The following is a 23,725-nucleotide window of genomic DNA, read 5'->3' as shown; positions in this document are numbered from 1 at the left end:
AATCTTAAGGCTGGAATTCAAAGTCAAGAACCATGACTTGCAAGTTAACCTTTCTATAATCTTCCTTACTGAAACATGAAGTCTAAAGTATGTAAAGTGATTGTCAACCCATTTAGTTTTAATTACGGAAGGAAAAACACCAAAAATAGCAAAAAGAGTAGCTGGTGATATTCCAAACACCTGGCAATTCTTAGGTCTCCAGACCACTCCAAAAGTAAGTGAGATGTTTTATCAGTGAAGAGTCTGGGAAGGAAGCCCTTGCCAAAATCACTTTGAGATGTGAAAATAGAGGTCAATTTTTTAAAAATGAAATTTCTCCCCTCCCCCCAGTTCCTAGATCCCTTTACCTGTTCCTGTCTGGGATGGGGAATTGGGCTCTCAATCCACTGATAAAGATGTATAAATCAGTGGCCACAGAAAAAGTTTACCCCTTCCTTGTTTTACATAAATGTGAGTGTTTATTAAAGCGGTCTTCCATTAATATTTATATCCAGAAAATTGGAGGTGTTCACGATTTGGGATCATTAGCAGCCATAGTTCACTATATTTTTCAAACCTATTTAAAAACAATTTGCCCATAAATATTGAGGATGTCTGCTAACTGGATTTCTGGGCTTTTATTCATTTGTTCAGCAAACATTGGGCACTTATCTTGTGCCAGGCACTGTTCTAGGCACTTGGGATGTCAATGAACAATACAAAAATCTCTCTGAGTGGAGCTTACTTACATTCTATTGGGGAGTGGATATAGACAACAAGCTTAATACACGATTAAAGTTTATATTATACTAGAAATTGAAAAGTACCAGAGAGAAATAGAAAATAAATTGGAAAGATAAAGAACATGATAAAGGCGATTGGAATGTTAAGTGTCAAGTACATTTTTAAATAGCATGGGTCAGTGTAGACCCCATTGAGGAGGTAACACTTGAGCAAACACTGAAAGGAATAGCCATGAAAGCAGGGCTGTGTGATCCACTGCCACTGCTGCAGTCACATCTAAGTGGAGTTCTAGTGATGCTATTTCAGCTTTCAATTTTGATTCTGAAGGGCTTCATAGGATTATCTCTCTTAAGGTTGTTTGAAATGCTGCTATTGTATTGATATTTCCAGTGACACTTTAACAATGATGGGGAAAAATCCAATTTAGTCAGTGCTTTCACTTTTTTTTTTTTTTTTGGAACGGGAATGCATAACATGTATGGGAAATCAGGGGAATGATTTCATGAATCTTGACATAAATGAGTTTTGAATATTTTCCATTATTGAAAAATATATGTTTTTTGGTACTCCAAAGTGTAACTGAGATGTAGAAAACTGATCTTAAGAACCCCGCCCTTTCTTAATTAATAAAAAGAGAGACTGGAATCCATGTGCCTGGCTTTTGCATATTTTTTTAAGTTAATGCTACATAAGTATTAATTAACCTACTTATATACCAGACTTCAGTAAGTTTGACAGCTCACTGCTGTTGATGTTGGACTTCTTTTAATTATTTAATGGGGCATCTGTGATCGGCAGCCCAGTTCCAATATTCTGGCACTGAGGGAGTGATGCTTCTGATCTGATGATTAATGTATTTGAGGAAAAATATCTGTTCACACTATGGTGTTAATATGATGTTAATATTAAAGAATGTTTTCCATGATTCTGAAGCCATATTTTAGTTGTTGACTGATGGCATCACACCCAGCAGTTGTTACCATGGTGTTCCTCCTCTAAAGTTATGGGAGATATGCTAGAAGGCTTAGCACATGGGACATCCGATGTCTAGGAAGGGAGAGGACAGTGTAAATGATTCCCTCCAGATAAAGTCACACATATTTACCTTTCAGTATCTATCCAATTGTTTCTACTATGCTAGGATTCTTTATTCCAAACAAAAGTCTTTTGTAATCAAGGCTTAATCCAGGAAGAGAACTGCTCCTTTTAGACTAATTTTTAAATGGCTTAAATCACCTGATTTTTATTTTAAAAATTGGTAGCTACTATTACTTTAGAAGAAGACTACTTTTAATTTTATGGCTGATGTCCAATATCAAATTTGTTAAATTTACAAATTTAAAATCTTAGTTCTTACTTAAAATATAATGTTCAGTTTATAAATTGTATTCTATTTATAAGTCCATGAATATGTAACTACTTTTAAGAAGCCTTAGATGAATGATTCATCACACTTATAATGTCACTTTAAATAAACACTTCCCAACAGCTTAAATTGCTTTCAAATTCAAAATATTTTTTTTGTTTGTAAGAATTTTTTAATCACTTGATTTGATAAACATAATCCTTGTGAATCCTTAAACAGTCTTGAAAGCACAGTCAGTTACCATTCTGACTCTACAGCTAAAAGAAGCCCTCATGTGAAAGCACACATCAGCTGTGGACCAACACTTTCGTTCTCAACAGGGGGACTTTCTTTCCTTTATTAGGTCCTTAGGCTCCATTAACTATATTCTGAGTTCTCCACATTTGAGGAGGTTACCTAAGGTTCTAATTGCAATCTTTTTTTTTTAAAACATATTTCTTTGTACTTTATTAATACAGACTAAGTTCTCTCTTTTCTCTTAAATATGTTTTCCCTGTGACTTAAAATTTAAGGCTTGGCTAAGCCTTAACATCTTCACTGTGCAACTTACTGTACTTTTTCTCATTTTTACTAATCACTCCTTACTAATTAATTTTAGTATTTTCAGTGGACATCTTTAAGGGAAACAATCCTTTCATGCCTGTGAGCAATGGGTGAACTGGGACTGGAGGATGTAAAGAAGTTATTTTTCAGTTGTTAATTTTCTGGGCTACTTATACTTTTTGGCTTTTCAAAAATTATTTTGAAATTTTCTAATAATTCTGCATCAACTATCAAAACATTCTTTTTCTTTTATCTTATATACTTTAAGCTATAACTTCTAAAATAGATATGATCAGTTCCTCCTATTCTTCCTCTTCTAACTTTCATTATGGCTGAAATGTATTTATGAATAGCTCTAGGTTTTCCCCTACATACATGTGACAAGCAAACTTTTAAGGTGGACTTGATGTTCCTTGTCTCATAGTGTTAGACTCGTATGATTCCTTACCCTTGATCATAGGCAAGACCTGTGACTTGCTTCTAACCAGCAGAATATTTGGATTATGTGTATGCCATTATATTACACATATTGCATATTGCATTATATTACACAAGATTACATTGCTGGTCTTCCTGGAGTCTCTCTCTCTTGTTGGCTAGAAGGAAGCAAGCAACTATGTTGGGAAAACCCAGATAACAAGGAACTGTAGATGGCCTCTGGGTTCTGAGAGTGTGGTAATAGCCTGTAAACTAGCTCTCAGTCCAACATTCAAGGAATCAATGCTACCAAAAACTGTGCGAGTAGCGAAGCATTTGCAACCTGATAGAATCAGAGAGAGAATACAGTCCTAGCTGACACCATGACTGCTGCCTCCTGAGACTCATAAGCAGAGGATTCAGATAAGTCATGCCAGGCTTCTAACTCACAGAAACTCTGGGATAATAAACGTGTGTTGTTTTAGGCCATTAAGTTTGTGGTAATAGCATTATGTTATGTAGCAAGGTATAATGAATAAAACACAACACAAAAATTCAGACTAAATTATTTTTACACATCTACAGTGCCTGACAAATTTTTGGGTATTGCATCTCATTGAGGTATTTTATGCTTTTTAAATGATGATTTATTTAGTTGATATTTTTTTTTAAATACCACATCCTCACTGTGTGAAATATATTGAATTGACATTGTGGATCCACCAATTCACTCAACCCATATTCATTGAGTCCCCACTATATGCCAACACTCTCCCAAGTGTGGAAAATATAGGATTAAAAGAAATACCTGCAGAGATTTTGTTCAAGATGGCAGAGTAGAAGGACATACTCTCACTCCCTCTTTCAAGAACACCGGAATCACAACTAACTGCTGAACAATCACTGACAGGAAGACACTGGAACTCACCAAAAGAGATATCTCACAAGCAAAGACAAAGGAGAAGCAACAATGAGATGGTAGGAGGGGCGCTATCATAATAAAATCAAATCACATAACTGCTGCATGGGTGACTCACAAAAAGGAGAGCACTTATACCATAGAAGTCCACCCATTGGAGTGAAGATTCTGAGCCATACATCAGGCCTCCCAACCTAGGGGTCTGGCAATGGGAGGAGGCATTCCTAGAGAATCAGATTTTGAAGGCTAGCAGGATTTGATTGCAGGACTTTGGCAGGACAGGGGGAAACAGAGACTCCACTCTTGGAGGGCACACACAAAGTAGTGTGTGCATCAGGACTCAGGGGAAGGAGGAGTGACCCCATAGGAGACTGAACAAGACCTACCTGCCAGTGTTGGAGGGTCTCCTGCAGAGACAGGGGGCAGCTATGGCTCACTGAGGGAAAAGGACACTGGCAGCAGAAGTTCTGGGAAGTACTCCTTGACGTAAACTCTCCCAGAGTCCGCCATTAGCCCCATAAAAGAACCCGGGTAGGCTCCACTGTTGGGTCACCTCAGGCCAAACAACCAACAAGGAGGGAAGCCAGCCCCACCCATCAGCAGACAAGAGGATTAAAGTTTTACTGAGCTCTGTCCACCAGAGCAACAGCCAGCTCTACCTACCACCAGTCCCTCCCATCAGGAAACTTCCACAAGCCTCTTAGATAGCCTCATCCACCAGACAGCAGAAACAAGAAGAACTATAATCCTGCAGCCTGTAGAACAAAAAAACACATTCACAGAAAGATAGACAAGATGAAAAGGCAGAGAGCTATGTACCAGATGAAGAAACAAGATAAAACCCCAGAAAAAAAAAAAAAAACTAAATGAAATGGAGATAGGCAATCTTCCAGAAAAATAACTCAGAATAATGAGAGTGAAGATGATCCAGGACCTCAGAAGAAGAATGGAAGCAAAGATCGAGAAGATGCAAGCAATGTTTAACAAAGATCTGGAAGAATTAAAGAACAAATAAACAGAGACGAAAAATACAAAAACTGAAATGAAAAATACACTAAAAGGAATCAATAGCAGAATAATTGAGGCAGAAGAACGGATAAATGACCTGAAAGACAGAATGGTGGAATTCACTGCTGTGGAACAGAATAAAGAAAAAATAATGAAAAGAAATGAAGACAGCCCAAGAGACTACTGGGACAATATTAAATGCAACAACATTCACATTATAGGGGTCCCAGAAGGAGAAGAGAGAGAGAAAGTACCTGGGAAAATATTTGAAGAGGTTATAGTCTAAAACTTCCCTAACATGAGAAAGGAAATAGTCACCCAAGTCCAGGAAGCACAGAGAGTCCCATACAGGATAAACCCAAGGAGAAACATGCCAAGACACATAGTAATCAAATTGGCAAAAATTAAAGACAAAGAAAAATTATTGAAAACAACAAGGGGAAAACAACAGATAATATACAAGGGAACTCCCAAAAGGTTAACAGCTGATTTCTCATCAGAAACTCTACAAGCCAGAAGGCAGTGGCATGATATACTTAAAGTGATGAAAGGGAAGAACCTACAACCAAGATTACTCTACCCAGCAAGGATCTCATTCAGATTTGATGGAGAAATCAAAAGCTTTACAGACAAGCAAAAGCTAAGACAATTCAGCACCACCAAACCAGCTCTACAACAAATGCTGTAAGTGGGAAACACAAGAGAAGAAAAGGACCTACAAAATCAAAAGCAAAACAATTAAGAAAGTGGTAATAGGAGCATACGTATCAATAACTACCTTAAATGTGAATGGATTAAATGCTCAAACCAAAAGACACAGGCTCACTGAATGGATACAAAAACAAGACCCATATATATGCGGTCTACAAGAGACCCACTTCAGATCTAGGAACACATACAGACTGAAAGTATGGAAAAACATATTTCATGCAAATGGAAATCAAAGGAAAGCTGGAGTAGAAACACTCATATCAGAAAAAAATAGACTTTAAAATAAAGAATGTTACAAGAGAGAAGGAAGGACACTACATAATGATCAAGGGATCAATCCAAGAAGAAGATATAACAATTATAAATATATATGCACCCAACATAGGAGCACCTCAATACATAAGGCAACTACTAACAGCTCTAAAAGAGGAAATCGACAGTAACACAATAATAGTGGGGGACTTTAACACCTCACTAACACCAATGGACAGATCATCCAAGCAGAAAATTAATAAAGAAACACAAGCTTTAAATGGCAGAATAGACCAGATAGATTTAATTGATATTAATAGGACATTCCATTCAAAAACAGCAGATTACACTTTCTTCTCAAGAGTGCATGGAACATGCTCCAGGATAGATCACATCTTGGGTCACAAATCAAGATTCAGTGAATTTATGAAAATTGAAATCATATCAAGCATCTTTTCTGACCACAATGCTATGAGATTAGAAATCAATTACAAGAAAAATTCTGTAAAAAATACAAACACATGGAGGCTAAACAATATGTTATTAAATAACAAAGATGTCACTACAGATATCAAAGAGGAAATAAAACAATACCTAGAGACAAATGACAATGAAAACACGATAATCCAAAACCTATGGGACACAGCAAAAGCAGTTCTAAGAGGGAAGTATATAGCTACTACAAGGCTACCTCAAGAAACAATAAAAGTCTCAAATAAATGATCTAATGTTACAACTAAAGGATCTAGAGAAAGAAGAACAAACAAAACCCAAAGTTAGCAGAAGGAAAGAAATATAGAGCAGAGCAGAAATAAATGAAATAGAATCAAAGAAAACAGTAACAAAGATCAATAAAACTAAAAGCTGGTTCTATGAGAAGATAAACAAAATTGTAAACCATTAGGCAGACTCATTAAGAAAAAGAGGGAGAGGACTCAACTCAATAAAACTGAAAAAGGAGAAGTTACAACAGAAACCGCAGAAATACAAAGCATCCTAAGAGACTACTACAAGCAAATCTATGCCTATAAAATTGACACCCAGGAAGAAATGGAAAAATTCTTAGAAAGGTATAACCTTCCAAGACTGAACCAGGAAGAAATAGAAAATATGAACAGACCAATCACAATGAATGAAACTGAAACTGTGATTAAAAATCTTCCAACAAACAAAAGTCCAGGACCAGATGGCTTCACAAGTGAATTCTATCAAACACATAGAGAAGAGCTAACGTCCATCCTTCTCAAACTCTTCAAAAAAATTGCAGAGGAAGGAATAATCCCAAACTCATTCTATGAGGCCAAGATCACCCTGATACCAAAACCAGACAAAGATACTACAAAAAAAGAATATTACAGACCAATAACACTGATGAATATACATGCAGAAATTCTTAACAAAATACTAGCAAACAGAATCCAACAACACATTAAAAGGATCATACACCATGATCAAGGGGGATTTATCCCAGGAATGCAAGGATTCTTCAAGATACCCAAATCAATCAATGTGATACACCATATTAAGAAATTGAAGAAGAAAAGCCATATAATCATCTCAATAGATGCAGAAAAAGCTTTTGACAAAATTCAACACCTATTTATGCATAAAAACTCTCCAGAAAGTTGGCATAGAAGGAAGCGACCTCAACATAATAAAGGCCATATATGACAAACTTAGAGCAAAACATCATTCTCAGTATGAAAAACTGAAAGCATTTCCTCTAAGATCAGGAACAAGACAAGGATGTCCACTCTCACCACTCTTATTCAACATAGTTTTGGAAGTTCTAGCCATGGCAATCAGAGAAGAAAAATAAATAAAAGGAATACCAATTGGAAAAGAAGAAGTAAAACTGTCACTGTTTGCAGATGACATGATACTATACATAGAGAATGCTAAAGATGACACCAGAAAACTACTAGAGCTAATCAATGAATTTGGTAAAGTTGCAGGATACAAAATTAATGTCCAGAAATCTCTTGCATCCTTATACACTAATGATGAAAAATCTGAAAGAGAAATTATGGAAAAACTCCCATTTACCATTCTGACAAAAATAATAAAATACCTAGGAATAAACTTACCTAGGGAGACAAAAGACCTGTATGCAGAAAACTATAAAACACTGATAAAATAAATTAAAGATGATACTAACAGGTGGAGAGATATACCATGTTCTTGGATTGGATGTATCAATATTGAGAAAATGACTATGCTACCAAAAGCAATTTACAGATTCAATGCAATCGCTATCAAATTACCACTGATATTTTTCACAGAACTAGAACAAAAAATCTGAAAATTTGTATGGAGACACAAAAGATCCCAGATAGCCAAAGCAGTCTTGAGGGAAAAAAACAGAGCTTGAGGAATCAGACTCCGTGACTTCAGACTTTACTACAAAGCTACCGTAAACAAGACAATATGGTACTGGCACAAAAACAGAAATATATATCAATGGAAGAGGATAGAAAGCCCAGAGATAAACCCACACACCTATGGTCAACTAATCTATGACAAACGAGGCAAGGATATACAATGGAGAAAAGTCCGGCTCTTGAATAAGTGGTGCTGGGCAAACCAAACAGCTACATGTAAAAGAATGAAATTAGAACACTCCCTAACACCATACAAAAAAATAAACTCAAGATGGATTAAAGACCTAAATGTAAAACTGGACACAATAAAACTCTTAGAGGAAAACATAGGGAGAACACTCTTTGACATAAATTACAGCAAGATTTTTTGATCCACCTCCTAGAGTAATGGAAATAAAAATAAAAATAAACAAATGGGACCTAATGAAACTTAAAAGCTTTTGCACAACAAAGGAAACCATAAACAAGACGAAAAGACAACCCTCAGAATGGGAGAAAATATTTACAAATGAATCATCAGACAAATGATTAACCTCCAAAATATATAAACAGCTCATGCAGCTCAATATTAAAAAAACAAAAACCCAATCCAAAAATGGGCAGAATACCTAACTAGACATTTCTTCAAAGAAGACATACAGATGGCCAAAAGCACATGAAAAGCTGCTCAACATCACTAATTATTAGAGAAATGCAAATCAAAACTACAATGAGGTATCAGCTCACACCAGTTAGCATGGGCATCATCAGAAAATCTACAAACAACAAATGCTGGAGAGGGTGTGGAGAAAAGGGAACACTCTTATACCATTGGTGGGAATGTAAATTGATACAGCCACTATGGAGAGAAGAATGGAGGTTCTTTAAAGAACTAAAAAATAGAATTACTGTATGACCCAGCAATCCCAGTACTGGGCATATACCCTGAGAAAGCCATAATTCAAAAATACACATGCACCCCAATGTTCATTGCCACACTATTTACAATAGGCAGGTCATGGAAGCAACCTCAATGCTCATCAACAGACGAATGGATAAAGAAGATGTGGTACATATATACAATGGAATATTACTCAGCCATAAAAAGGAATGAAATTGGATCATTTGTAGAGACGTGGATACATCTAGAGACTGTCATATAAAGTAAATCAGAAAGAGAAAAAAAAGTTCATATATTAATGCATATATGTGTAACCTAGATAATGGTACAGATGAACTGGTTTGCAGAGCAGAAATTGAGACACAGAAGTAGAGAAAAAATGTAAGGACACCAAGGGGGGAAGTGGCAAGGGGGGAGTTTTGTGATGTGATGAAATGGGAGATTGGGATTGACATGTATACACTGATGTGTATAAAATGGATGACTAATAGGAAAAAAAAAAAGAAATGTCTGCCCAGATTGTTTACTTAACTGGTAATTCATTTAATCCAATTAGAATATTTTTGATAATTTTAATAAATATTTAATAATTACAGATATGCTTATAGTCCTATCCTACTCTGGATAAAATAATGAGACCCAGAAAATGTATGTTTTTCCCATAACTCAGTTGATGAATTCCTATTTGTGGAAAATGGTGATAAAAGGATAATTGTAATAATGACAAGCTTGTTTAATGAAAAAAAAAATGACCAGTATGTCAGAAAAAGAACTGGCTCATTAATATTGTTTAGATTTGTTAGCCAGAAAATCATGTAAAATTTTTCTTCTTTTAACCTCTCAGCTGCTGTGAAAGCCAGCTAACACTATCCATTCACACACCTCATCTTACACTGCTATCTCCATCACCTATGGGTAGGAACACATATTGTCCCTACAACTAATTCCTTCCTTTAAGAATTATTTTACATATTTACAAATAAATCTGGGTTCTAAACATATCAATAAATTCAGTCCACCCAAATATTTTCCCATTGTCTAAGTTTATATTGTCATAAGTTTACTCTGCCATATGCTTTCAAGAATACTGATTAGGGCTCCAACACTAAGAACATATTTTCCCACCTGCTAGGCACACATATAATTCTTGTAATGAGAAATTAAATAATCTATTCTTCAATTAGAAACTAAGTTTCAAATGCAGAGTTGATTGTTGAGCTTTCCAAAGAGTCAACATTATTTTTTTGTCTATTTTCTCTGTTTTTTAAGTTATCTGTTTCCTTTCTATCTCCAATTTGTATTATTTCTTTCTTCTGATTACTTTGTTTAGTTTGTTCTTATTTTTTCTAGTTTCATAGGGTAGAAATTTAGGTTATTGATTAAATAATTTTTTTTAGTATAGGCATTTACAGATATAAATGTCCCTTTAAGTACTGCTTTATCTGAATTCCATAAATTTTGGCATGTTATGTTCATTTCATTCATCTTGAGTACTTTTAAAATTTTCTTTGTCAGTTCTTTTCTGACCCATTCATTATTTAGGAGTGAGTGTGTGTTTAATTTCATCATATTAGAGAATTCCTCAAATTTCCTCTGTTATCTATTTCAAATTTATATTATGATTGAAGAGCACACTTTATATGTTTTCAATCTTTTAAAATTTAATCTTCTACCTGGTTGTTCTATCATTATGAAAAATGAGGTTTTGAAGAGTCCAAATATTGTTGTTGAATTGTCCATTTGTCCCTTCAATTTAGATAGTCATATCTATTTAGATAATTCTAAAATTCATTACAAACTCTTTCTGACCTATTTTCTTTGGAAGTTTAAATGTTTTCTTCAAAATTTGAAACTTGAAGCTCTTTGTATAGAACATACAGAATCTTTTAAATAAGGAAATACAATTATCAATATCATGTAAGGAAATGATAATATTCTATATTCAACTGACATTTGGTACAAAAGTTTATAAGATGCAAACCAGAGATGGATCTCTTGAAATAAATTTACATTCATGACCCATACAACCCTATATCTCAGGTTCTAGGAAGGTATATACATAATCTACCTCATTATTTAATAAGGAGCTTTATCAGCTCACTAGCATTGGGTAGATATGACTAGGAATCAAAGATCTCCCTATATCAGGATGAACAGAAATGAGAGACTCTCATGAGGAATGAGAGCTGTTGATGGTTTAGTTACACTCTATCAGAAACAAATGCACAGGACCAGAGTATTATTGATAAATTCTGCACTATATCCTCTATGGTTTATTGTTAGGTATAAACTGCATATATTCATACTAACATAAATTATTTGCATCCTATATTGTTTGCAGAAAAAGATAAATGCTTGTAAATATTTGATTGCTTCCTCACCACCCCCCAAATACCAAAAATCTGGGGTATATAAAACATTTTTGTCCCTTAGGTGAAAAACCAATATCTATTTTCCGTGTATATTGATTTAGTTATACAGATTATCCAAGTTGACATTACTCACTTGAGGGTAAAATTATTCATTTGCATAGCAAAACAGAGATAGGTTGTTAAGATGAAAACAAAGATAAATGGTATTTAAGACTGTTGTGGAAAGCTCAAGTATCTGAAACTTCCACGGACCTTGGTAAGTTTTTGTTTTCACTGTTATAAATACAATAAATGTTTAAAACATAGATGGACAAGGCCACCATGTTACACAACTTGATGGTGCTGGAGAGCACCATAAAAATCATAGTAAATGTGAATGCATAATGAAATTGTGCAGTGTACAACATATATGTTATGAAAAAATATGTTTCCAACGTATTACCATATTTGTGTCTAAGTTATCCTGAAGTTGTTCCAATTTTTTGCTTTTAATTTTAGTTGCCTTGGCTTGCATCTTTGATTATAAATTAGAGAATTTTCATTTTAATTTTTGGCTATAGTGGAGTGTCATTTTTTTGATGGAAAAAACTTTGGGCTTGTTATAATTTATATCCCTTCTACTTGTTTCAGAAGTATTGGTAAGAATTTGACACATGAATAAGAAGAAAATTAGAATGCCTTGGTTATAAAAAAAGAAAATATATAGCTTGGCTCTATTATCATTAGCTTCCGGTCTACATGGACAGAAATTGTATAGTAAATAAATGAAAAGTGAGTTCAAAAAGTCAAACATGTTAAATACAGTTAGGTATGTGTGTGCATGAAAATGTAATAACATATATTATTTTAAATGTAAATTGGTCCTTAGCAACAAAGAGAAAAAATTAAGTAATTTTACCCACAAATAAGAGGTACTTAAATTAGAAATTCATGGAAAAGAAATTACTGTGGTTTCACCCCATCCCCCCACCCCACCCCCGATATAACCTTGGACACACATTTGTGCATGTCCACTAAACGCATGTGACAGATGGGGAGGTAAAAACTGATTAATGCTGGTAATAACAGAAATGGAAGGCAGTGCTGTCTTGGGTTCCCCTGGTCTCCCTCAGGAGTCCAGAATGAGTCATACTCACTGTGTCTGTTCACATTCATAATCCCCTAGATAAAATGTTGTAGTTCTTAGTCTTTCTTGCTATGGCAAAATCATTCAATAGCTATGTGTATATGTATATATACAGATATATGCATTATATATGATATTTTATTATATATGTAACATACATTTTTAAAATTTTATTGAAGTATATTGATTTACAATGTTCTGTTAATTTCTTCTGTACAATGAAGTGACTCAGTTATACACACACATATATATATATGTAACATTCTATTACACATAATATAATACATATTTATACATTTTTTTTCACTTGCAAGAAAAGTCTGTTACCTAAATTCTGTAGTTAGCCTTGGGATTTCACTCATAAAACCTAATTATTTCTTTCTGAATAATTCTTTCTTTCCATGCATATAGAGCATATTTGACCCTACTATCATGTTTATATAACCAGATGGCTCATAAATAAATCATTATAGGATTCAAGATTCTGGGTTCTTAAATATTAGGTTATTTCATTTGCCCTACATTTTTACTTCTTGAATATGACTTGATAAGCTAAACTCATGTAATATTAATGTAAGTTTAAAATTAAAAATCTTCCTCAAAGTAACACAATGTACTGGATAAATTATTGTGCATGTTACTCTTCAATAGATATCTTATACATTGTAATTTGAAAGCAAACACATTAAAATAATTCCATACTTTTTGAAAATATGTGGATTCTTATTTGAATCTCTTTGTCATTTTTCTTTACATCTATTTTTCTTCCTATGAGTCTCTATGTTGTATATAATTGGAAACTTGTAAAAAGTGAAATATAGAAAGACTTTGAATAATTTTTAATCACTTTTACATTATAAAGCTTATTTTTTTCCAAACACCAAGATATAGTTGATTTCTATACAACCTTTTAGAAAGCAGCTTGTGTACAGCAAGTAGAATAATATATTCAATAAAAGTCTCATGTTCTGTCAAGTTTGATTATAACTCCTTAAATTCATATATGATTTGTTCTGACTCTAAAGGGACTTTTTTCACATTGGTCGAGCAGGATTAAACAGGCTTGCGTTCAAATTCTGTCTTGACTATTATTTGGGTCTATGACCTTCAGTAAATTAAATATTCCCTTTAATTTATGCTTTTCCATATGCAAAACCACAGTAATAAAACCTACAGCCTGTGTTGTTCTGAGTACTAAATAAGCACATGTATAAAACTTATAGTACCTATTGCATAATTATAAGTATTAATTCCTTCCCTGCTGTTTCTATAAAGTAGGAGTATGGGATTTAATTTACAGAGTTGTTGCTTATAATAAATAAAATTATGTATAAAGGGAATTTAAACTGTGCTTTGGGCTAAACAAATGATACACTCTCTTGCTCTTCCCTTTTCATTTTCTGGGTAAAACTTCTCTCATTCTTTAAAATTCAGTTGGGATGCTGTTTTCTTCTCAAAATCCTCCCTAGGTTAATACCCCTAGTTAAGGCAGAGTTACATATTCCTCTTTTTGTACTCACATAGAAAGGCACATGAGTATCTGTGAGAATATTAAGTATATTATACTATATTTATCCATTTATATTCATATATATATATATATATATATATATATAGTTTAATCATAAAATTTTATATAGCATTTCCCCCCCTTTATCTAAATGTTCTCATAACTAGTCTTAATTCCTAGGATGGTTTTAAATCCATTTCTCTTTCTTATTTCAGAGATGGATATTATAATAGATTTTTTCTTCTAAGAAAGTACTATGAAATCTGTAAGTTCTTGATGTTCAATAAACATCTTTTCCTATAAGATATATCAAATTGCACAATAATGTAAATTTTCCTGTATTAGAAACATAGAAAGACTAGGTATAATCAGCTCTTTCGTGATAGTATTTCTTGAATTCATCCTAAATTCTGAGACATAATTAGATACGATGGTGTTTATATTCTGGTATATAAAATTTACTTATTCAAATAATCATATATGTGAAAGATAAATACCAAAAAATAAAGGTCTGTGATATTGTACCATAAAAAAAGGGAGACTTGAGCTAATTAAAACAGTATAAGACAGCTTTAGAAGGAAGTGGGGATTCAACTAAGTTTGAAGAATTAGTAGTATTTTGTGAGATGAGATAGAAGAAAAGAGATTTACAGGCAGATGTAATAGTTTGTACAAAATTCTGCAGTGGAGAAATGGATAACCAATAAGGGGTCATACTAATATCTTCTATTCTAGTGGGATGTGCTTGTTCTTTCTTAACCGTCTTTCTCAGAATGTGGGAAAGAGTTTCAGAGGCTTCAACTACGTTTTTTTTTTAGCGAGAAACTCCTGTCCTACAGGCCAAACACCAACATAAGTATTCTGCCAACTCCCTAGTAAGCTTATTCCAAATATTCATTGGCAGGGGGAGATATAACAACTGGGTCCATCCATGGTCCCAGTAGACCTCGCTGAATGGACTAGAATCAGGACCTTATTACTTGTCCTCCATATGTTCCCACTCTAATAGGGAATTAATGGTGAGTATCTGAATCCCAGAGAATCTATGTCAACTTCTATGCATGTTCAATCGTCCTTAAAATATCTGGATGTTCTCTTTCCCTCTCTGTACTATAACTCGTTAGTCACCGTAGGTCCCTTTGGGAAAAGACGGGTATTATTTTACATAGTTGTTCTAGTATTTCAGGGTCTTTTGCCTGGGGACACGACACTCCCTTACAAAATGTGTTTTAGGTCTAAAATTTGGTCCAGGTCCAGAAACTAGGCAAAGGGTCATAGCTTCTTACTAGGGCAACTGTCATCAGCTTCCTGATCATCTTTCCTACCTCACCATTGCTATTAGGGTGCTCATTTCTATACAGAATCTCCTTCCATCAGACCTGCCAGTAGTTTCCCAGTGGTACACATACCCCTACCACTAGTGCATCCTTAGTGCTTTAAATACCTGCTAGATTTCCTGGTCTTACATAGAATAAAAATTCTATCATGTCCAAGTCTCTAAATCTTTGACGCTTTCTTCTATTGTTGACCATAATAGTTCAGACATTTTTACTACGCTTAGTTTTGGTCATCATTTTCTTTAAGCTTCTTCAACCCATCCTAATAGCATATTTATCCCATCTCTCAGGGTTCTTGTCAGGCCCTTAGATCCAGTATCCCAGAAAAATATTATCAATTTGGTAAACTCTTCCTTGCCCAACTTTACTTTCCACCCCTTCTTGATCCATCACCCTTAGGATCAAGTCATATATACACTAGCTGGTCTCCTCTGACTCATCTTGCTTAGGTCCTGTAGCTCCTTATGCATATACTCTCTTTTCTCCCTAGAAAGGTCTAGGTCTTCTCTAACCTTAGTATGTTATGACCATGTGAAGAAATGTGGAGACAGATATTGAGAGAACTCTTTTTTTATTGCAAGGAAGGGTCTTCTGGATCATCTTCAAAGAAAAGGGCACTTACTATCCCTCAGCAGTGTGGGTTTGGGGAATGCAAGGTTTACAAGAGCATTAATCCTGATGTCACCATACCCTGTACCAGGGTCCCATTCTTTTCTATCAAAGTCTTGACCTCAACAGAGCAGACCTGCCTAGTTTGAGAATTTATCCTTATTTGGAACTTTTATGTCTGAGTTCTATGTTTTGTCTTTAGCTTTCTTTACTTACCAGCTTCAGAGGATGAGATATGCCGAAAGGAGGACCTCTGACTTTCACAACTGTTTTTATTAAATCATAATTATTCACCCTAAACAAAGACTATCCAATTCCACTGTGTTATAATCACTCTTTCCACTATGTTTGTCATTACATTCACCAGTGCATTTCATTCTACAGATATACAATCCCAAATTACCACTAATAAAAGTTAAATAATTACACTTCAACCTGCCAGGCACTCTTATGCTCCACATACAACCAGTGATGAGGTCCTCATTGCCAACTGGGTAGTGACAATGCTGTGTAATCCACCTCCAATATCCCATTGTAACACCCACTTTCTTGGACCGAATCTGATACAAACTATTGCTGGTCGGATTCCCTTGGGACGGAGATTATTGAATGCAGGAAACTTATATGTAGTAACTCAGCGTTAATACTTCTTGAGGAAAGGGAAGAAAACAGGGTGTGGCAGAAGGAGGTTTAAGAGTTCAGTGCCATTACAATAAAGCCATACATCACCCACAGTAAGCTCTGAAACTAGAATCACTCTTTACAGGCCTCTGAAGTTTGATAGAAGGGACAAGGTTTTATAGTCTCACACTGGCCATTCATTCATGTGGTCTGTCCCCTGGAGGGAGAAATGAACTTGGGCCTGACAGTCCTTTTCAACAAAAGACAAGACCTGGAAAAGAAAGACAGCTGAGGACAGTCTGCAGCAGCATTCCAAGTATCTGAAGAATAAGTCCTTCAGTCCTGAAGGGGATCTGCATGATGTGGCTAAGAGGCAATCAACATAGGACACACCATAAGAGGATAATGAGAACAAATGATGAATTTAGCCTGTACCAGTGCAGAAGCAATTATATTAACTATATTTGAATCAACACTTTTCACTAGATTAAAAGTAAAGAGTAGTTGGTATATATACATTTTTCTCAGAGCTAGATCTCATAATAATATATTCAACAAATCATTTTATTGATTTCACATTAAGTCAAGTCATAATGTCCTCAAAATATTGTATATATATAATATATAGAAAATATAGTATACAATGCAAAATATAATATAACACAAAACATATAATTCAAAACATTGCATGTGTGCTTATGTGTGTGTTAACTGACCCTACCTGTTGCAGTAAATATTTTGCAACTCAAATTTGGCAAAGCAGATAAGCAACAAATTGAGGATTTTATGTCTGTTATTGCCTGATAATATTGTATACTGAAAGAAAAACAAAACAAAATTATTAAATAATTACAGGAGAAGAGAAGCAAACTCTTTAAAAATCTCTTGTTAAAGTAAAAGAGAAACTAAAGAAAAAATATTTCTTTTTCTTTAAGTTTCTTGCAGTGGGAATAAACAGCCTTTACAGCTCTCTATAAGATATCACTTACTTATAATCCAATTATAGAATATTATAATTGGATTATAGAATATTCTGATAGTATACATAGAGAATAGGTTTAGTTAAGTTGTTAAACTGCATTTATTGCTTTGGATCATAGGAGATTGGAAAAAGAACTTGGATCTTAATGCTCTGTCATATTTCAACTATGACCTTCACAAAGAGAATGAAGGTGAAATGTGGTTCATATTCTTTCATCAAAATTGAAAAAGAAAATATGCCTTTTCTCTCTAGAGTAGCATGAAATTCTATAAAATAGATACAAAAAGTCAAGCAGAACTGGAACCTAGTATTTGATTACACTAACCAAAGAAAAGTACAATTTTTCTTAAGGATCAAAAGTAGAAGGAGGCATGAATGGCTGCTGTCTGTGGATGATTAGTTGCTGAAGGCATTGAGAACTGTTTGAGACTGCTATATGAACATGGCCATGAAGTGCTAGGAACATACATTTTACAATGGCTAGATATATGTCCGCTACATTTTTTGTCAGAAACATGAAAAGCATTCTTTATATTTTTATCTTTACACACATACTTCTATTAGAGAAATATAATTAGGTAAATTTTGGAATGGTGATGATTCAGTTTATTATTTCAGTAGAGAATGTGTGTTGTTCAAATAGATTCTGCTATCTAAACTACCAAAATACATTGGCAAACCATGACAGAAACATGGCAAAGAGATGGAATGGGAGAATTGAGACCATTTGAAGATTTAGCATAGGTATCACCTCAAATGGAATTTCCTGTTGAATTTAGCAATGGTTCATTGTTTCTGCCTGTATATTGTTTATGTGAAACTGAAGCTAAATAAACCAATCCATGACCTGATTTATCTGCCAAATGGATTGAACATTTATTCTCTCTGCCTCAAAGGCTTGTCATTTCTGTTTAGCCTTGCAGATGGTACATCCATTTCCCTGAAACAGAGCCACTTTATAGCAGCTTGCCAACATTTCCTGTTATTTAAAGTTCACCCTCAAAGTACACATAGCCATGTTTCACTTTCTCAGCCAATATTTCACAGCATAAATGTGACATCTATTTTTCTTTCAGGTCACCCTAGCAGAGTTGAATGCTTCATTATCAAACATTTCTCTTAAGCTTACTAGGAGAAAATTATAGTGTCAAGAAATTGACTTATATTTTTGAGAAATGACTTTATACCAAAAACCTAGAAAATCTTTATGAAAGTGTTTGACAGTAAGTATGGGATGAGAGTTTGTTGGCATTTTTCTAAAATAGTTCATGTTTTCAAATGCAACATGGAAAAGCAGCTTCTGCTTCACCCAGATGCTTTGAGATGGAATACTTCTATTATAAAACAGAGTTATGTACCTTAAAATATAAGCAAATAAGACATAGTTTCATTGATGTCAAATACTTGAAAGAGCATCTTGGGCTTTGGTGATATTTCATTATATGTAGAATGAGAATATATTTTGTAAAGGGTAGAACAAGATTGCTTTATTAAGTGGAGGAAGAAATGTTTGTGATATCAGATAACTAAATCTATTACACTTATATGGCTCTCATTTTCAAAACCTCCAACTCTTGAAATTTAAAAGGCACATTTTTATTTCTCTGTTGAAATGAGTAATATTTCACACTGAAATATTAATAATCAAATACGTATTTCCACAATTTAAGAATGACTACCTTTCTCATGTTGCTTGAATGAGAGTAAGTTGATACCAATGACCTAAAGATTGTCATACTGAATGAAGTAAGTCAGACAAAGAAAGACAAGTATCATATGATATGCCTTATATGTGGAATCTTAAAAAAGGGTACAAATGAATGTATTTACAAAACAGAAATAGAGTTATGGATGTAGAAAATAAACTTATAGTTACCAGGGGATGGGGGGGATAAATTGGGACGTTGGGAGTGACATATAGACACTACTATATATAAAACAGATAACTAATAAAAACCTACTGTATAGCACAGGGAACTCTACTCAATACTCTGTAATGGTCTATGTGGGAAAAGAATCTATAAAAAGAGTGGATATATGTATATGTATAACTGATCCACTTTGCTCTGTACCTGAAACTAACACAACATTGTAAATCAACTATACTCCAATAAAAATAAAAAATAAAATAAAATAAATTAATTTCAAAAGAATATTCTCTGAGGTGAACACTAGTTAAATTCTGAGTGCCTAAATGAGGTACTCAATGCAAGTTGAAATAAAAGGTCTTTATGAAACTTCCAAAAAAAATAGAAAACTAAAAATATAAAGAAAAAATAGACTATATGAGGTATTTAACTGTGAAGTTCTTAATATCAGGGAGTTAGGTTGGGCCAGGGAGCCTGGATTACACAAGGAAAGGAAATAATTATTAAAAGGAAGGAAATAATTGTTAAAAGGATAGTCTCAGGCAACAAAAATCACACCTCATGATTCAACCTAGACCAGATGTAAAAACTAGAAGATGGTTATTGTTGCTATCATATCACCTCTGTTTCCTTGGACATTTTTGTGGTTATGAAATCTATACACTTTAATTAGAGTAATGATACTAGCAGTGCCTATGGATGTCATTGAAGGGAAGTTTTTTTAATAGAAAAGAAAGGAAAACTTTACCAAGAAATATATATGATGATTTTGGTATAGTGCTTAATGCAATAAACCTAAGTGTAATGCATACTGCTGTATTCTGTATCCCTAATAACGCTCATTGACCCAGTATTTAAATGTTTTGCATACATATTAGGTTATGTTTCAGAACTTGTTGGCATTTTACTTACTTAACTTGCATACAAAAAGGTACTTTAAAAATATTCTCTGGTTATTTACTTTATCCCACAATAATAGAATTGATTTTTCCTTTTACATAAATTTTGCTGCCATTAATTCTTTTTATTGGAGTATTTAAATTTTTTTAATAATGAAAAAAGTTTGTCATTTGTTGCTCCTAACTGACTGAATATTCAAATACTTTTTCACCACAAATTTGTTAAACTTGGTTACCCTCTTTTGAAGATAACCAGTGTATATTAACTTCAAATCATTAATTTCATATTTTATTTCTCACTGTAATGATCTAATTTCTCTGTTGATATTGGAAAATAGGCGTCAAACTGAAACCTATTTTAAAACAAAATGAATGTATCTGCAGGCAGCCTGTGATATATCTATTGATTTTTCATGCAAGTATATCAATGTGTGAAAAGTTCACATACAGATACAAATGATTCTGTTAGCACAGGATTAAGATAATTCTAAACAGGTAGCAGGAAATTGTAATCTATTGCTTCATCTGCTTGATTTCAGCTTTGTTCACTTAACATTTCAAAATAATATTAAAGGTATCTGTGTGAAACGTCAAGTTTGTTCACATCTTTTCTATTTGTGTGAAGAGGAAGTAAAGTCTATTCTTAGCATGGTGCTGTAGAAGTCATTGTCAGAGGCTCTTCTGTGGTTCTCTTGCTTTGACTTCACAAAGGCTCCTTATGTAGCTAGCTGGCTGTGTGGCTTCTGAGTTCTCAGACTCTCCAGCCTCTACATGGCTGATGCTGTCCACTCAGCCCAAAGCTTACTTGGTTTTGTCAGTTACAGAATGGGGATCCTGGGAATTAAATCTCATTGGTTTAAATATTACCTACTACTAGGCTGAACTGTTTTGATTTATTGCATATTTAGATTTTTATCTTTTATAGGAAATCTCAATTTAATGAGAAGCAGAATGCTATAGAATGTGAGGTAATAAATTTATTGTTTCCCATGTACAAGTGAAGGGCACTTCCATATTTAGGGCAGACACTGGCTTACAATTCAGTACTTTCTCTGAGAGCATATATTGTCATTTTCTTTCCCCTCCTCAAGACTGGTGTATTTGGAAATTTACATTTACTGTGAGAAGGGAAAATAAAATGCTTTAGTATTTTATTAATTTCTATTCAAAGCCACAATCTATCATGGGTATTCTTTTTGACTCAAGGATATTTTAGAGACCATACATAGGAATCTTGTTAAAAAGAATTGTTCATAAGATGTGGAAAGCAGCAAGAGAATAAAACTCTCATTCAAACAAAGAGAAAATTGCAGATAAACTACTAAATCATATTTTTTTCTTTAATCTATCAAAGAAACTAATCAACAAAGTAAACAGAAGAAATAAACGAATCAACAAAGTAAACAGAATTTTAATCTATCAAAGAAACTAATCAACAAAGTAAACAGAATTTCAAAGAGCGACAAGCCCCTCTAAGGAGAGACAGGATACCTTAACAGAGTACAAGGGAAAGAAGTGACCACCACTCAGCATGTAAGAAGAAATCGGCTAACATATTTTTGAGTTTCTAAAAGCCAGGTATGGGCAAGTGTAGTAGTTTCCTAGGGCCGTTGTAATAAATTATCACAAACTGTGTGGCTTAAAACAACCAAAATTTATCCTCTCTCAGTTCTGGAGGCCAGAAGTCAAATTAAGATGTTAGCAGGGTTGGTTCCTTATGGAGGTTATGAGGGAGACTCATGTCTGGACCTCTCTCCTAGCTTCTGGAAGGTGTCAGCAATATTTGGCACTTCTTGACTTGTAGCTTCCTCACTTCAGTCTCTCTCTCTGTCTTCAATCACCTTCTCCTCTGTGTATCTATGTCTTCTCTTCCATCTGTCTCAACAGCCTTCTGCATTCCTCATATAAGGGTACCTGTCATTTTACCTAGGGCCTACCCAGATAATCCAGGATGATCTCTTTATCTCAATATTCTTAACTTATTTGTATCTGCAAACACTCATGTTCCATATAATGTAACATTCACAGGTTCTGGAAATTAGGATGTGGATATATATTTTCAGCCACCGCTATTCAAACCAATACAGCAAATGTATCAGTTTAGAATGATTGAGAGTCCAGACATTAAGAGACATTGAAGCTCCTTGCAAGTTCTTTTAAACAGGCTGCCGTAAGATGCTCATAAAAAAGATTGGGAACAATGAGTGAGTGAATGAGGCAAACAGGTGGTGACTGGCTGCCACTGCATAACAGTCAGGAAACTCTGTTCCCCCAATTTAAGGAATTGAGATGTTCTTCCAAATGAAACAAAAGCCTTAAGCCACTGGGAAAGGGACAGAAAACTTTCTTATCCACAGGGACTGGGTAAAGATCTGCTGATTTGGAGGGAGAGGGAAAAGCAAATTTCATCTGAGGCTTGAGCTCAAGATTCTGCAACAACATAAAGGACTAGATAGTGGCGGCTTTACTGCTAGAAGTGTTAAAGCTTATGGTTCACTTATTTGGATTTCTTTCTGATTTAGGTCACCACAGAGCATTGAGTAGAGTTCCCTGTGCTATACAGTAGGTTCTCATTAGTTTTCTATTTTTTACATAGTACCAATAAAAAGAAGTGAAAATGGGTCATTTGAAGACATGTGGGTGTACCTAGAGTCTGTCATACAGAGTGAAGTAAGTCAGAAAAAGGAAAACAAATATCATATATTAGCATACATGTGGAATCTAGAAATGGTACAGATGAACCTATTTGCAGTGCAGGAATAGAAAGGCAGTTATGGAGAATGGACATGTGGACACAAGAGAGGAAGGGAAGGGTGGGATGAATTGGGAGATTAGGTTTGACATAAATACACTACCATGTGTAAAATAGATAGCTAGTGGGAACCTGCTGTATAGCACAGGGAGCTCAGCTCAGTGCTCTGTGATGACCTAGTTCAGTGGGATGGGGAGAGGGGAAATCCAAGAGGAGCAGATGTGTGTATGCATATGGCTTCGCTGTGTGGCAGAAACTAACACAACATTGTAAAACAATTATACTCCAATTAAAAAAATAGTGTATATATGTCAATATATGTATACGTATAGCTCAATCAATTTGCTGTACAGTAGAAACTAACACAACACTGTAAAGCAACTATACTCCAATAAAAATTAAAAACAAAGATCAGATCAGAATGTCAGGTGATAAAATTAGTAAAGACA

The sequence above is a fragment of the Mesoplodon mirus genome (genome assembly GCF_964341445.2).
Source record: "Mesoplodon mirus genome assembly, chromosome: 5".
NCBI classification, from domain to species: Eukaryota; Metazoa; Chordata; class Mammalia; order Artiodactyla; family Ziphiidae; genus Mesoplodon; species Mesoplodon mirus.
This window is presented reverse-complemented; position numbering follows the sequence as displayed.